Consider the following 17,501-nt stretch of genomic DNA (forward strand, 5'->3'; position numbering starts at 1 on the left):
TGAACTCATTGAATGGCGGTGCAGGCTAGAAGGGCTGAATGGCCTGCTCCTGCACCTAATTTCTATGTTTCTATGTTTCTATGTTTCTATGTCATTGGCATCACAGAGACATTGGTCCAAGGTGACCCAGGCTGGGAACTCAACATCCAAGGGTATTCAGCATTTAGAAGGGTAGACAGAAAGGAAAAGGAGGGAGGGTGGTGTTGCTGGTTAAAAAGGAAATTAATGCAACAGTAAGGAGGGACATGAGCCTGGATGATGTGGAATCGGTATGGGTGGAGCTGCGGAATTCCAAAGGGGAGAAAACGTTCGTGGAAGTTGTGTACAGACCACCAAACAGTTGTAGTTAGGTTGGGGACAGCATCAAACAATTAAATAAGGGATGTGTGCAGTAAAGGTACAGCAGTTATCATGGGCGACTTTAATCTACATATTGATTGGGCGAACCAAACTGGTAGCAATGCGGTAGAGGAGGATTCCCTGGAGTGTATTAGGAATGGTTTTCTGGACAAGTATGTCGAGAAACCAACTAGAGAGCTGGCCATTCTAGACTGGGTGATGTGTAAGGAGAAGGGACTAATTCGCAATCTTTTTGTGCGAGGCCCCTTGGGGAAGAGTGACCATAATATGGTAGAATTCTTTATTAAGATGGAGAGTGACACAGTTAATTTGGAAACTAGGGTCCTGAACTTAAGGAAAAGAAACTTCGACCGTATGTGGCGTGAAAAGGCGAGAATAGATTGGCAAAGGATACTTAAAGGGTTGACGGTGGATAAGCATGGCAAATATTTAAAGATCACATGGATGAACTTCAGCAATTGTACATCCCTGCCTGGAGTAAAAATAAAACAGGGAAGGTGGCTCAACCATGGCTAACAAGGAAAATTAAGGATAGTGTTAAAGCCAAGGAAGAGGCATATAATTTGGCTAGAAAAAGCAACAATCCTGAGGACTGGGAGAAATTTAGAATTCAACAGAGGAATACTGAGGGTTTACTGAGGAGGGAAAAATAGAATACGAGAGGAAGCTTGCAGGAAATATAAAAACGGACTGCAAAAGCTTCTATAAATCTGTGAAGAGAAACCGTAGGTCCCTTGCAATCGGATTCAGGGGAATTTATAATGGGGAATAAAGAAATGGCAGACCAATTGAACAAATATTTTGGTTCTGTCTTCACAAGGGAAGACACAAATAACCTTCCGATTGTACTAGGGGACAGTAGGTCTAGTGAGAAGGAGGTACTGATGGATACCCTTATTAGGTGGGAAATTGTGTTAGGGAAATTGATGGGATTGAAGGCCGATAAATCCTGGGGCCTGATAGTCTGCATCCCAGAGTACTTAAGGAAGTAACCCTAGAAATAGTGGATGCATTGTGATCATTTTCCAACAATCTATTGACTCTGGATCAGTTCCTATCGACTGGGGGGTAGCTAATGTAACACCACTTTTAAAAAAAGGAGGAATAGAGAAAACGGGTAATTATAGACCGGTTAGCCTGACATCAGTAGTGGGAAAAATGTTGGAATGAATCATTAAGGATGAAATTGCAGCGCATTTGGAAAGCGGTGACAGAATCGGATCAGTTCAGCATGGATTTATGAAAGGGAAATCATGCTTGACGAATCTTCTGGAATTCTTTGAGGATGTAACTGGCAGAGTGGACAAGGGAAAACCAGTGGATGTAGTGTATTTGGACATTCAAAAAGCTTTTGAAAAGGTCCCGCACAAGAGATTGGTGTGCAAAATCAAAGCGCATGGTATTGGGGGTAATGTACTGACGTGGATAGAGAACTGGTTGGCAGACAGGAAGCAGAGACTCGGGATAAACGGGTCCTTTTCAGAATGGCAGGCAGTGACTAGTGGAGTGCTGCAGGGCTCAGTGCTGGGATCCCAGCTCTTTACAATATACATCAATGATTTAGATGAAGGAATTGAGTGTAACATCTCCAAGTTTGCGGATGACACTAAACTGGGTGGTGGTGTGAGCTGTGAAGAGGATGCTTAGAGGCATCAGCGTGACTTGGATAGGTTAGGTGAGTGGGCAATGCATGGCAGATGCAGTATAATGTGGATAAATGTGAGGTTATCCATTTTGGGGGCAAAAACACAAAGGCAGAATATTATCTGGATGGTGGCAGATTAGGAAAAGGGGAGGGGCAACGAGACCTGGGTGTCATGGTTCATCAGTCAATGTAAGTGGGCATGCAGGTACAGCAAGCGATGAAGAAGGAAAATGGTATGTTGGCCTTCATAGCTAGGGGATTTGAGTATAGGAGCAGGGAAGTCTTACAGCAGTTGTACAGGGCCTTAGTGAGGCTTCACCTGGAATAGTGTGTTCAGTTTTGGTCTCCTAATCTGAGGAAGGACGTTCTTGCTAGTGAGGGAGTGCAGCGAAGGTTCATCAAACTGATTCCAGTGATGGCTGGACTGTCATATGAGGAGAGATTGGATCAACTGGGCCTTTATTCATTGGAGTTTAGAAGGATGAGAGGGGATCTCATAGAAACGTATAAGATTCTAATGGGACTGGAAAGGTTAGATGCAGGAAGAATGTTCCCGATGTTGGGGAAGTCCAAAACAAGGGGACATAGCCTTAGGATAAGGGATTGGACATTTAGGACTGAGATGAGGAGAAACTTCTTCACTCAAGAGAGTTGTTAACCTGTGGAATTCCCTGCTGCAGAGAGTTGTTGATGCCAGTTCATTGGATATATTCATGAGGGAGTTAGATATGGCCTTACGGCTAAGGTGGTCAAGGGGAATAGAGAGAAAGCAGGAAAGGGATATTGAAGGAATGATCAGCCATGACCTTATTGAATGGCGGTGCAAGCTCGAAGGGCCGAATGGCCAACTCCTGCACCTATTTTCTCTGGTTCTCTGTTTTTACGGTCCCTTGAGCCTGCTGCGCCATTCAATAAGATCAAGGTTTCAGCTCCACTTTCACGCACAATCCCCCTATCCCTTGATTCCTTTAGTGTCCAAACAGCTCTCTATCGCAGCCCTAAATATACTCAATGATTGAGCTTCCACAGTTCTCTGGGGTAGGGAATTCCAAAGATTTACAACCCTGTGAATGAAGAAATTTCTCCTAATCTCAGTCCTAAATGGCCGACCCCTTATCCTGAGACTCTGACCCCTAGTTCTAGACTCTCGAGCCAAGAGAAACAGCCACTCAGCATTTGTGTGAGGAAATGCTTCCTGACATCACCCTTGAACGGCCGAGCTCGAATTTGAAGGTTGTGTCCCTTATTTGAGGACTTTCCCACCAGAGGGAATAGTTTCTCTCTATTTACCCTTTGGACTCATTTAATCATCTGAAACAACTCAATTAGATCACCCTTTAATCTTCTATATTCAAGGGAATACACGCCTACTCTGTGCAACCTGTCCTCATAATTTACGAAAGTCATCACTGCAAGTACAGGATCTTAGAAGTTGACAGCACAGAAGGAGGCCATGGGGCCCCATCGTGTCCTTGCCAGCCTCATCTCACTTTCCAGCTCTTGGTCCGTGGCCTTGTCGGTTACGGCACTTCAAGTGCATATCCAAGTACGTTTTAAATGCTGAGGGTTTCTGCCTCCACCACCCTTTCATGCCGAGAGTTCCAGACCACACCACCCTCTGTTTGACTAGGACTCCTCAAATCCCCTCTGTACCTTCTACCAATCACTTTAAATCTATGCCCCATCTGCTAAGGGAAATAGGTCATTCCTATCCACTCTATCGAGGCTCCTCAATAAGTTCTCCCCTCAGCCTGCTCTGTTCCAAAGAAAACAATCCCAGCCTATCCAATCTTTCCTCATAGTCCAGGCAACATCCTCATCAATCTCCTCTGCACCCTCTCCAGTGCAAGCACATCTTCCCTGTAATGTGGTGACCAGAACTGCACGCTGTACTCGATCTGTGGCCTAACTAGTGTTTTATACAGTTCAAGCATAATCTCTCTGCTCTTATAGTCTATGCCTCGGCTAATAAAGACAACTCTCCTATATGCCTTCTTAACCACCTGTCCTGATACCTTCAGGGATCTGTGGACATGCACTCCAAGGTTCCTCTGTTCCTCTACACTTCACTATCCTACCATTTATTGTGCATTCACTTGCGTTATTAGCCCTTCCTAAATGCAATGTCTAACATTTCTACGCATTGAATTCCATTTGCCACTGTTCTGCCCACTTGACTAGTCCATTGATATCTTCATTAAAACATACAAGATTCTGAAGGGGATTGACAGGGTAGATGCTGAGAGGTTGATTCCCCTGGCTGGAGTATCTAGAACTTCTAGAACGAGGGGGCATTGTCTCAGGATAAGGGGTAGGCCATTCAGATGAGGAGAAATTTCTTCACTTAGAGGGTTGAGAATCTTTGGAATTCTCTGATCCAGAGGGCTGCAGATGCTGTCTCGGAGTATATTCAAGGTCGAGATAGATATATTTTTGGACTCTAGGGGAATCAAGGGATATAGAGATCAGGCGGGAAAGTATAGTTGAGGCGATGATCATATTGAATGGCGGAGCAGGCTCGACGGGCCGTGTGGTCTACTCCTGCTCCTATTTCTTATGTTCTAATGTTGACGTCCAGGGGGCTCTAGATTTATTAGTCTCACCCTTTTTCTTAACAAAACATACCTGCTCTGAACCCTCACTATCTCCTCCTTGAATGCATACCATTGCTCTTTCCAGTCCATTTTGACTAAATCACATCTCAGCTTGGTAAAATTAGCTTTTCCCCAGTTGAAAACTTTTATTCCTGGTCTATCTTTGTCCTTTTCTATAACTACCCTAAATCTAACTGAATTATGATCACCAGCACCAAAATGTTCTCCTGATACCCCTCCCACCTGCCCAGCTTCATTCCCGAAAACTAAGTCTGGAACCGCCCCTCTCTTGTTGTGCTTGTTACATACAGGCTAGAAAAGTTCTCCTGAATGCATTTTAAGAATTCTGTTCCCTCGACATCTTTCACACGAAATTTATCCCAGTTAATGTTATGGTAGGTGAAATCCCTTACTATTACAGCCCTATTGTTTATGCACCTTTCAGAAATGTGCCTACATATTTGCTCTTCTATCTCCCTCTGACTGTTTGGGGATCTATAGTACATCCCCAGCAGTGTGACTGTCGCTTTCTTGATCTTCAGTTCTCCCATGTGGCCTCATTTGATGATCCCTCCAACATATCATCCCTCCTCAGAGCTGTAATTGTTTCTTTAATCAATATTGCAAAACACCCTCCTTTTTAATCCCCCTCTCTATCCCTTCTTTAACCAGGAATGTTGAGCTGCCATTCGTGCCCCTCTTTCAGCCATGTCTCACTAATAGCTACAATATCATACTCCCACATGTCTGTCTGTGCCCTCAGCTCATCTGCCTTATCCTCTAGCCACCTTGCATTGAGGAATATACCATTTAGCATTGCGAAACTCCCTTGTTGTCTATTTTTTAAGCTGCTGTTTCCTCCGCCATCCAAACTCACTTTCCAATTTCTGCCTCCCATTCTAGCTGTTCTTCTCTCCCGTCTGAATCTACTCTCAGATTCCCATCCCCCTGCCAAGCTAGCTTAATCCCTCTCCAACAGCAGTAGTAAACCACACAGTGAGGATATTGGTCCCAGTCCAGTTGAGGTGCAACCCGTCCGGCTTGTACAGGTCTCACGTCCCCCAGAAATGGTCCCAAAACCTCAGGAATCTAAAGCCTTTCCTCCTGCACCATCTCAGCAGCCATGCATTCATCTGCGCTATCTTCCTATTTCTGTACTCACTAGCACGTGGCACCTGGAGTAATCAGGACATTACGACCTTTGATGTCCAGCTTTTTAAATCTCTTTCCTAGCTCCTTAAAATCTGCATGTAGGACCTCATCCCGCTTTCTACCTATGCCAATGGTGCCGATATGGACCATGACCTCTGGCTATTCACCACCACCCCAGACTGTCCTGCAGCCATTCAGTGACAACCTTGACCCTGGCATTAGAGAGGCAACATACCATCCCCGGAGTCACATCTGCAGAAGTACCTGTCTGTGTGGATTTCCGGATTCTTTTCCCTTCAATCTGTTTCAGCGAATACACTCAGGCGAACACCAAAGAAGCTTATAACAAAGCAGTCTTTATTCTTTTTGTACAGCCGGGACTTATCAGACAGAAGCAATGCTCTCTCGATAGAGCGCACCTACTTCATACGGACAAGTGCCGTTACATTGTGAAGGCACAACGGTTATACATTTTCGGTACAAGGTAACAAGATACAATTAGAGTGACATCCTAGTTCAGCCTATCCCTTTTGATCCCTCCTTCCGTTTGTCCACTCATGAGCCGACATCTGTATGGGCTGTTTTTCCCAAAGAACTTTCTCACACTTTGCTCAAAGAACTTTCTCACACTTTGCTCAAAGAACTTTCTCACACTTTGCTTCTAAATGTTACAATTTTACTGGCGTGACTAGTAACTTAGAACTTGCAAGTCTGTTAATTGTGCTGATGTTGTAATATTTGCAGTCTGACATTCTTTTAGTTATTCTCCCATGATTTCTTTGTTCAATTTCACTTTCTCTATACATTTTCAAACATTCATATTCTATACATTTTCAAACATTCACATCTGTTCCCCTAACTAGCAAATCCTGTACCACAATTGCTCTTCCATTCTTCTTCCTTCCCATTTGGAAAGCAGTGACAGGATCGGTCCAAGTCAGCATGGATTTATGAAAGGGAAATCATGCTTGACGAATCTTCTGGAATTTTTTGAGGATGTAACTAGCAGAGCGGACAAGGGAGAACCAGTGGATGTGGTGTATTTAGACTTTCAAAAGGCTTTTGACAATGTCCCGCACAAGAGATTGGTGTGCAAAATCAAAGCACATGGTATTGGGGATAATGTACTGACGTGGATAGAGAACTGGTTGTCAGACAGCAAGCACAGAGTCGGGATAAACGGGTCCTTTTCAGAATGGCAGGCAGTGACTAGCGGAGTGCTGCAGGGCTCAGTGCTGGGAGCCCAGCTCTTTACAATATACATTAACGATTTAGATGAAGGAATTGAGTGTAATATCTCGGAATTTGCAGATGACACTAAACTGGGTGGCGGTGTGAGCTGTGAGGAGAATGCTAAGAGGCTGCAGGGTGACTTGGACAGGTTAGGTGAGTGGGCAAATGCATGGCAGATGCAGTATAATGAGGATAAATGTGAGGCTATCCATTTTGGGGGCAAAACACGAAGGCAGAATATTATCTGGATGGTGGCAGATTAGGAAAAGGGGAGGTGCAACAAGACCTGGATGTCATGGTTCATCAGTCATTGAAAGCTGGCATGCAGGTACAGCAGGCGGTGAAGGTGGCAAATGGTATGTTGACCTTCATAGCTAGGGGATTTGTGTATAGGAGCAGGGGCGGTCTTACTGCAGTTGTACAGGGCATTAGTGAGGCCTCACCTGGAATAGTGTTTTCAATTTTGGTCTCCTAATCTGACGAAGGACGTTCTTGCTATTGAGGGAGTGCAGCGAAGTTTCACCAGACTGATTCCAGGGATGGCTGGACTGTTATACAAGGAGAGACTGGATGAACTGTGCATTTATTCACTGGAGTTTAGAAGGATGAGAGGGGATCTCATAGGAACGTATAAGATTCTGACGGGCCTGGACAGTTTGGATGCGGGAAAAATTGTTCCCGGTGTTGGGGAAGTCCAGAACCAGGGGACACAGTCTTAGGATAAGGGGTAGGCCATTTAGAATTAAGATGAGGAGTAACTTCTTCACTCAGAGTTGTTAACCTGTGGAATTCTCTGCCGCAGATACTTGTTGATGCCAGTTCATTGGATATATTCAAGAAGGAGTTACATATGGCCCTTACGGCTAAGGGGATCAAGGTGTATGGAGAGAAAGTGGGAAAGGGGTACTGAGGGAGTGATCAGCTATGATCTTATTGAATGGCGGTGCAAGCTCGAAGGGCTGAATGGCCTACTCTTGCACCTATTTTCTTTGTTTCTCCTGTGCAGCTGAGCAACCCATGGTGCCGTGGACTTGGCGCTGGCTGCACTCCCCAAAGCAACGATCGCACTCACCAGTACTTTACAGATTGAAAATCGGTTAGCGAGTCAGGGGAGTTCTGCCCTAGCTGCCTGGTCCTCCTTGTCTGTCTGGCGGTCACCCATTCCCTCTCTGCCTGCACACACTTAAACTGCAGGGTGAACATCTCCTGAAACGTGTTATCTACAAAGTTCTCAGCCTCTCAGATGCACTGCAGTGATGCCAGCCACTGCTCAAGCTCCGAAACCCGGAGCTCGAGCTGCTCTAGCTGGCAACGCTTCCCACACATGTGATTGTCCAGGCCACGAGAAACTTCCCACATGGCACAGGATGTTCATTCCATGGGACTGAGCTGCCATGCCATGATTTTACTTCTGAGCAGACAGTTCTAGTTTCTCTGCAACATTCTTTCCTCTCTTGCCCCTCCTATGTATGTAGAATTTGCCCCACTCCCCTGCTCTTGCCTCAAGCCTGCAAGTATTTCTAACTCAAATATTTATCTCTTTTGAAACTAACTCGTGAATCTGCTTCCACCACCCTTTCAGGCTGTGAGTTCCAGACCCCAAGCACAATCCGCGTGAAGAAATTTACCCTCAAATCGCCTCCAAACCTCCTACCAATTACTTTAAATCTATGCCCTCTGGTTGTTGATCCCTGTGTGAAGGGAAATTGTTCCTTCCTATCTGCTATATCTAGGCCCCTCATAATGTTAAACACCTCGTTAAGGTCTCGCCTGAGCCTCCTCGGTTCCAAAGGAAACAAACCTAGCCTATTCAAAGGATTGGTATGCTGGCAGAGGTCACAGAGAAAGGGAGGGGTGAGACCCTGGAGAGAGTTGAACAAGAGGATGAGTATTTTAAAGGCAGATGCCACCAGCCATCTCGCCCAGCACAGAATGTGACTCACTACCAATAAGAAGGATATTACTTTAAATACTACAGATGAATAATGAGGGGAAACCAATCTCTGTGCCTTTAACTAACAGCGACATGGAAAGAGGGAATTGAATGATCTTTAAACACCTGGTCCACTGAAGTGTCTGAAACTCACGAGAACTCCAGGGAAACAAAATACTGACAAACTTTAAAATTTTTTGTTGACAAGAGAAATCTCGATTTAATTTTTAAAAGATAAATTGTTTAACAGGGGTTCTCACAGACTCACCTGACAGGCCGACTCAGGATACACCCCTCAAACACCGTGATTGGTTGCAGAACACGCTGATCCCTGGGCCCACCGGCCTCTGAGCTCACTTCCTGTTGGTTCCCAGGGCAATCAATCACCACTCGACAACATTACGCTACCAGATGAAGTTGAGGGGCTCAGAGGGAGAAATAAATTGAGGCCGTGAATCTGAGTTAAGAAATAAAATTAGGGAAACATGATTAAATGAACGAGTAGAGGCAATATAAACTAAAGGGGCTGCATGAACAGTGAGACCTGCGGGTATATGTGCACAAATCGCTGAAGGTGGCAGGACAGGTTGAGAAAGCAGTTATAAAAGCTTATAGGATCCTGGGCATCAAAGAGCACAAAAGGCAAGGAAGTTATGATGAACCTTTATAAAACAATGGTTCGGCCTCAACTGGAGCAGTGTGTCCAATTCTGGGCACCGCACATTAGGATGTGAAGGCCTTAGAGCAGGTGCAGAAAAGATTTCCAAGAATGATTCACGAGATGAGTGACTTCAGTTACATGGATTGACTGGAGAAGGTGGAGTTGTTCTTGGAGAAGAGAAGGTTGAAAGGAGATTTGAAAGAAGTGTTCCAAATCATGAGGGGTCTGGACAGAGTGCATAGAGAGAAACTGCTCCCATTGGCCGAAGGGTCAAGAACCAGAGGATACAGATTTAAGGCGATTGGCAGAAGAATCGAAAGGCGACGCAAGAAAAAGTGTTTTTACGCAACGAGTGGTTAGGATCGGGAATGCACGGCCTGAAAGGGTGGTGGAGGCAGACTCAATCACGGCTTTCAAAAGGGAATTGGATACATATCTGAAATAAAACATTTGCAGGGCCGGGGGGGCGTGGGGGGAGAGGGACGGGGCAGTGGGACTCGGTACGGGCTCGACGGGTCGAAAAAGCTTCTTCCGTGCTGTAACCATTCTCTAATTGTGTGAGCAGAACCACTCTGTTCCCTGATTCAATCTAACGCCTTCCTGATTGTGACTGCTCCAAGTATAACCACCCCAGCTGCTGCAGCTTTATTCTTGTCATTGGTCACCATCCTGTACCTGATGGCCTTCCTGCACCAAGATTGCCGCCGCGCATGCTCCCTGCCCTGCAGCAGGACAATGGCAAGCGCTGTGACGTCCGAGCAAGCCGCGCCCCTCTCGTTCCCAGCTCCCCGCGGCGTGTTGCCCAAAGATGGTTGTCGAACTCTTTCCCCATAAACGGCCATTTCTCTCCTCCCTGCTCTCCCCCCCCCCATAACTAAGGCCCGTCGCCGCCCGAAGCTCTCCTGCAGCCGCCTCCTACCGACGATTCTGCGGCCCAAACCTCGCCCCTCCGCGGTGTAAGTAACTGCGTCAGTCCGCAGGCAATCTCCACAATGGCCTCCGCCGGCCTCACGGGCCGCAAGCGAAGCCCACCGGCCAACCGCCAACCGCCCTCCCGCGCGCCGCCGCCACTCAGCCCGCAGCCAATGGCGAGGCCGCACGGGGCATCAACCACCCAGCGCGCGCTGCTCTGCGCCAATCAGCGGCGGGGGCGCGGGCGGGGCTACGGCACCAATCAATCAATCAATCGGCGAAAAATTCAGGGCGCGCTCTACTTCAAGGGGCAGGGTCACTGTGCCTGTTTAAAGGGGCAAGGTCTACTCTTCTGAGGCAGTCCCTCGGAGTCGAGGATGACTTGCTTCCACATTAAAAATGAGTTCTCAAGTGGCTGAAGAGTCCAATGGGGGACTTATAGTCTCTCTCACAAGTGGGACAGGCAGTGGTTGAAGGAACGGGTGGGTGGGGAGCCTGGGTTGTCGATGCTTGGCTTCAGCTTGCTCCCAGGGAAGAGACTGGCGGTGTTCAGCGCCTTCCTGAATGCTTTTCCTCCACTTAGTGCGGTCTTAGGCCAGGGGTTCCCAGGTGTCTGTGGGGATGTTGCACTTTTTCAAGGAAGCTTTGAGAGTGTCCCTGTGCCTGTTTAAAGGGGCAGTGTCCCTGTGCCTGTTTAAAGGGGCAGTGTCTCTGGGATGGTTTAAAGGGGCAGTGTCTCTGAGACTCACAAATTGGTAGTGGCCCGGTGCCTGTTTAACTGAACAGTGTATCTGTGTTTGTTTAAATTTGCAGTGTCTCTGTCCATGTTTGCAGGGAGAGGGAGTGAAATTTTGCAACTTTGCATCGCCCGTTAATGCTCCCAGCTGGCGATAACTAGGTGCAAATGAGTTTGCGACTGGGCGCGGTGAGAACAGCGCTTCCCATTAAAGTTTTGCAGCGACGGTAAGACGTTGCACCCCGCTCTGCTGCACTCCATGATGCTGACATCATCACCACGCACAGTGCCCTGGACCAAAAATTGTCCCTCGCCCCCTAGTCCTGCGCCTGGCACTGACAACCACTGCTTCAGTCGGCTGGTGGAGCGCTACTTACACACATCCGGTTTACTTTTAGTCGGCCAATAATGCTTCTTTCTTCGTTTCACATAGTCTCTGTGCCCGTTTAAAGGGACAGATTCTGTCGATTCTCTGATTACTTCAAACAGGTTCTCTCTGCATCCATCTTGTCGAGACCCTCATTATTTGAAATGTTTCGATAAGATCACCTCTCATTCTTCTGAACTCCAATGAGTATAGGATCAACCTACTCAACCTATCATTATAAGTCAACCCCTTCATCTCCGGAATCACCTTGTGAACCTTCTCAGAACAGCCTCCAATACAAGTATATCCTTCCTTAAATAGAAAGACTAAAACTATATGCAGTACTCCTGGTGCGGCCTCACCAATACCCTGTACAGTTGTAGCAGGACTTCTCTGCTTTTATACTCTATTCCCCTTGAAATAAAGGCCAACATTCCATTTGCCTTCCTGATTACTTGCTGCACCTGCATACTAACGTTATGTGTTTCATGGACAAGGACCCCCAGGTCCCTCTGCACTGTAGCACTTTGCAATTTTTCTCCATTTAAATCATAATTGCTTTTCTCGTTTTTCTGCCAAAGTGGATAACCTCACATTTTCTCACATTATACTTCATCTACCAAATGTTTGCCCACTCACGTAGCCTGTCTATATCCCTTTGAAGATTTTTTGTGTCATCCTCACAATTTGCACTCCCACCCATCCTTGCATCATCAGCAAACTTGGTTACATTACACTCGGTCCCTTCATCCAAATCATTAATTTAGATTGTAAATAGTTGAGGCCCCAGCACCGATCCCTGCAGCACCCCACTAGTTATTTTTCCAACAGGAAAATTACCCATTTATCTCTGGCTAACTAAAAGAAAACAATCGTCTAATCATGCCAATATATTGTCCTCATCCCTGTGAACTTTTATCTTGTGCAGTAACCTTTTATGTGGCACCTTATTGAATGGCTTCTGGAAATCTAAATACGCCACATCCACTGGTTTCCCCTTATCCATTCTGCTCATTACATCCTCAAACAAATCCAGCAAATTTGTCAAACATGATTTCCCTTTGATAAAGCCATGCTGATTCTGCTTGATTGAATCATGCTTTTCCAAATGTCCTGCTACTGTGCACTAGGTCCGTGCAGCAGAGCTGGTCTCCAGTCGTCTTGGTTAACCCTTGCCACTGGACCAAGACCTAGCTCTGTCAAGCCCGTGTGGTGGCTGGTGTGCTACGGTCACCCCACGTTAAAAGAATCCACGCGCAGGCATCTTCCACCCTTCAATATGTAGCTCGGGACCGAGAATTTAGTTCCTTCATTGAAACACCTGTGAACGCATCCCTTTTTGTTGTGGAATCAGGTCATCCTTGATACAAGGGACTGCCTAAGAAAGAAGAATAATGGACTCCAGCATTTTCCAATAACAGACATTAGGCTAACTGGTCTATAGCTCCCTGCTTTCTGTCTGCCTCCTTTTTTAAATAGGGGCATTACATTTATGGTTTTCCAATCTGCTGGGACCTCCCCAGAATCCAAGGTATTTTGGTAGATTACAACCAATACATCCACTATCTCTGTCGTCATTTCTTTTAAGACCCTATGATGCAAGCCATGAGGTCCAAGGGGCCTGTCCGCCTTTAGTCCGAAAAGGCTCAAAAATGGAACAGTTAGTAACAGTCTCCCCCATGGAGAAATCAAGGAATCGACTCACAGTATGTAGGGACCAAAGTTGATTTATTTGACAATTATTTGACAGAGGGTGCAGGAAAGATTTACAAGAATTATTCCAGGGATGTTGGACTTCAGTTAAGTGGATAGACTGGAGAAGCTGGGATTGTTCTCCTTAGAGCAGAGAAGGTTGTGAGGAGGTTTGATGGAGGTGTTCAAAATCATGAGGGGTCTGGACAGAGTAGATAGAGAGAAACTGTTCCCATTGGTGGAAAGGTCTAGAACCAGAGGACACAGATTCAAGGTGATTGGCAAAAGAACCAAAGGCAGAATGTGGAAAAACATGTTTAATCTGCGAGTGGTTAGGATCTGGAATGCACTGGCTGGTGGAGGCAGATTCAATTGCGGCTTTCAACAAGGAATTGGATAAGTACCTGAAGGAAAAACAAATTGCAATGCTACAGGGAAAGGGCGGGGAGTGGGATTATCTGAAGTGGTCATGCAGAGAGCAGGCAAAGGCTCAATGGGCCAAATGACATCCTTGTGCTGTAACAATTCTGCGATTCTATGATATCCATAAAATTAAACTGCAGCCCAATTATAGGGATTAATTACATCAACAGCAGCAAACCCCAGCTGTCAGAGTGAACACGGTTCAGTCCTGGATGTGATTAACAGCAATAATAATAGCAGAATCCAACCCCTGCAGTCACTTGTGAACTCGCTGGTGTGTCAGCAGGCTGGATGAGAGCCTGAATCGCCTTCCCACACTCGGAGCAGGTGAACGGCCTCTCCCCAGTGTGAACTCGCTGGTGTGTCAGCAGGTGGGATGATGAAGTGAATCCCTTCCCGCACTCGGAGCAGGTGAACGGCCTCTCCCCAGTGTGAACTCGCTGGTGTGTCAGCAGGCTGGATGACTGAGTGAATGCCTTCCCACACTCGGAAAAAATGAACGGCCTCTCCCCAGTGTGAACTCGCTGGTGTCTCCGATGATGAGATGATTTATCAAACCCCTTGCCACATATGGAGCAGGTGACCGGCCGCTCCACAGTGTACGCTCGCTGGTGCAACAGTAGGCTGGATGACTGGGTGAATCCCTTCCCACTCATGGAGCAAGTGAACGGCCTCTCCCCAGTGTGACTGCGTCGATGAGTTTCCAGCCTAGATGAATATTTGAATCCCTTCCCACAGTCCCCACATTTCCACCGTTTCTCCATGGTGCGGGTGTGCTTGTGTCTCTCCAGGTTGGACGATCAGATGAAGCCTCGTCCACACACAGAACACGTCTACGGTTTCTCCCCGCTGTGAATGGTGCGATGTTTTTTCAGGCTGTTTAACTGGTTAAAGCTCTTTCCACAGTCAGTGCACAGGAACACTCTCACTCGGGTGTGTGTGTCTCGGTGCTTTACCAGTCACACTAATGTTTAAATCTTTTTCCACAGATCGAACAGACAAACATTTCTCCATCCACATTCAGATGAATCGAGTGACTGTCAGATCTCGATATGTTTGGTTGGAGTTTCCAGACTGCAAATCCTCCTTTTCTAGTATCCTGTGAAAGGAGTTTACAAAAGTCAGCACTGGAAGTGCAGGATAGAAATGGAGGACAGACAATTCTAGTTTCTATGGAACATTATTTCCTCTCTTGTTCTCCAAAGCTGTAAATTCCCGTCCCACACACTCTCCCTCCTCCCAGTGCTGAAATCCAAACCCATCGCACCATCTCCAAAATATCTTTGCTCCAGCCTACGTTTTCTCCCTCCCTCTACTCTGGTTGTGTTCAGTTCTTCACCTGTTGTGCGCAGAGTAAGAATAAAATCAATGAGTCAATGATTTTTTCTCCAGGTCACTGGGACCCTTAAGCCACGCATGCACCATGATCCCGTCCTGCCCAAGATGGTGGCCCCAGACCCCGCTCCCCCAGGCCTGTCACCACGGTGCAGACACGGGGCCTGTGGGCTTTTAGTCAGGGCCTGAGACCTTCACCGGGTGACGAAACTTCCCAGCCCACCCACGGGTCCAATCCCTTCCCTGCACCTACAATCTGGGCTGAGGCTAGTGGAGTGGAGTTTATTATGTTTTTAAAAAGGGACAGGGTCTCTAATTCTGTAGTGCGACAGTTCCTGGGAAAGACTGTATCTCCCTCTCTCCTCCATACAGCGGTTTGTAGTAGTTAAAGGGACAATGATTCTCCTTGTTCTGTGATTACAGACTCCAGGAGTTTCCCAACAACTCCTTGAGTCTTGGATTTACATAAGAAATAGGAACAGAAGTAGGCCATTTGACCCCTCGAGCCTGCTCCGCCATTCAATAAGATCATGGCTGATCTGATCTTGGCCTCATCTACACTTTCCTGCCTGCTCCCCATCACTCCCTTAACTTTCAAAAATCTCTCTATCTCCACCTTAAATATATTCAATGACCGAGCCTCCACAGCTCTCGAGGGGAGAGAATTTTTTTGATTTTCCAGAATTCCCTCAATTCTAGAACAGGCCGCGGGAATTGCAAGGAGGCAATAGTTATCCCGTCGTTCAAGAAAGGAGGGAAGAGAAAAAACGAGGAACCATCAGTAGTCAGTGCAAAAAAGATTCACAAGAATGATACCACAACTGAGAGGAAATACCTTTCAGGAAAGGGTAAACAGGCTGGTGGCTCTTTACTCTCAAAGACAAGGTTCAGGGGTGGCCTGACAGAGGTCATTAATAGTGCGTAGATTTAAAATGGTTGGTAGAAGGTTTAGAGGGGAGATAAGATGGGAGTCAGGAACTCACTGCCTCAAAGGGTGGTAGAGGCAGAAACCCTCATCACATTGAAAAATACTTGGATGTGTATTTAAAGAACCGTGACCTACAGGGTTACCAACCCAGTGCTGGAAGGTGGGATTAGGCAGGGTAGCTCTTTTTCGACCAACATGGATACAAGGGGCCAAATGGCATGCTTCTGTGTTGTAATTTTCTATGATTGTATGATTAAGATTATAAAAGGGTTTGATAGGGTAGATGTGGAGAAAATGTTTCCACTTGTAGAGGAGACCAGAGCTCGAGGCGATGAATATAACAACTGTATTTCTATAGTCCCATTAACATAGTGAAACATTGCAAAGTGCTTCACAGGACTTTATGAGATAATACAGAGCCGTGTAAGTAGAAATTAGTGCATGTGACCAAAAGCTCGGTCAAAGAAGTAGGTTTTACGGAGCATCTTGAAGGAGGAAAGAGAAGAGGAGAGATTTAGGGAAGGTGTTCCAGAGTTTGGGACTGAGGCAACAGAAGGCACGGCCACCAATAGTTGAGCAATTATAAACAGGGATGTTCAAGAGGGCAGAATTCGAGGAGCGCAGATATCTCAGGGGGTTGTGAGGTTGGAGGAGACTACAGAGATAGGGAGGGTTCAGACCATGGGGGCATTTGAAAATAAGGATGAGAATTTTGAAATGGAGGCATGGCTTAACCAGAAACTAAAATAGGTCAGCGAGCACAGGGGTGATGGGTGAGCGGGACTTGATGCGAATTAGGAGACGGGCGGCTGAGTTTTGGATCATAGAAATTTACAGCATGGAAGGAGGCAATTTTGGCCAATTATGTTCATGCCGGCCGACCAAGAGCTATTCAGTCTCAACTCACTTTCTAGCTCTTGGTCTGTAGCCCTGTAGGTTACAGCACTTTAAGTACATATTCAAGTATCTTTTAAATATGATGAGGGTTCCTGCCTCTATCACCCTTTCAGGCAGTGAGTTCCAGACCCCTATCTCCATCAGGGTAATGATTTCCCCCCTCATATCTCCTCTAAACCTCCTCCAAATTACTTTAAATCTATGCCACCTGGTTGCTGACCAATCTGACTGGGGAAACAGATCCTTCCTATCCACTCTATCCAGGTCCCTCATAATGTTGTACAACTCAATTCGATCTTTCCTCAGCCTCCTCTGTTCCAAAGAAAACAAACCCAGCATTTCCAATCTTTCCTCATAGCTAAAATTATCCAGTCCAGGCAACATTCTTGTAAATTTCCTCTACTTAATTTCCTCTACACCCTTTCCAGTGCAATCACAGCTTCCTGTAATGTGCTGACCAGAACTGCACACAGTACTCCAGCTGTGGCCCAACCAGTGTTTTATACAGTTCAAGCATACCTTCCTTGCTCCTGCATTCCGTGCCTTGACTAATAACGGCAAGTATTCCAGATTACTTCTTAACTACCTGGCCTGCTACCCTCAGGAATCTGTGGACCTGCACTCCAAGGTCCC

General features: G+C 46.4%; 1 pseudogene; it reads right to left on the reverse strand.

Annotated features, from left to right (window-relative positions):
* Nucleotides 1-17,501, reverse strand: part of LOC139256453 (zinc finger protein 271-like) — an 83,115-nt pseudogene that overhangs the window by 23,635 nt on the left and 41,979 nt on the right.

This window comes from Pristiophorus japonicus, unplaced genomic scaffold (assembly GCF_044704955.1).
Source record: "Pristiophorus japonicus isolate sPriJap1 unplaced genomic scaffold, sPriJap1.hap1 HAP1_SCAFFOLD_73, whole genome shotgun sequence".
Taxonomy (NCBI): domain Eukaryota; kingdom Metazoa; phylum Chordata; class Chondrichthyes; family Pristiophoridae; genus Pristiophorus; species Pristiophorus japonicus.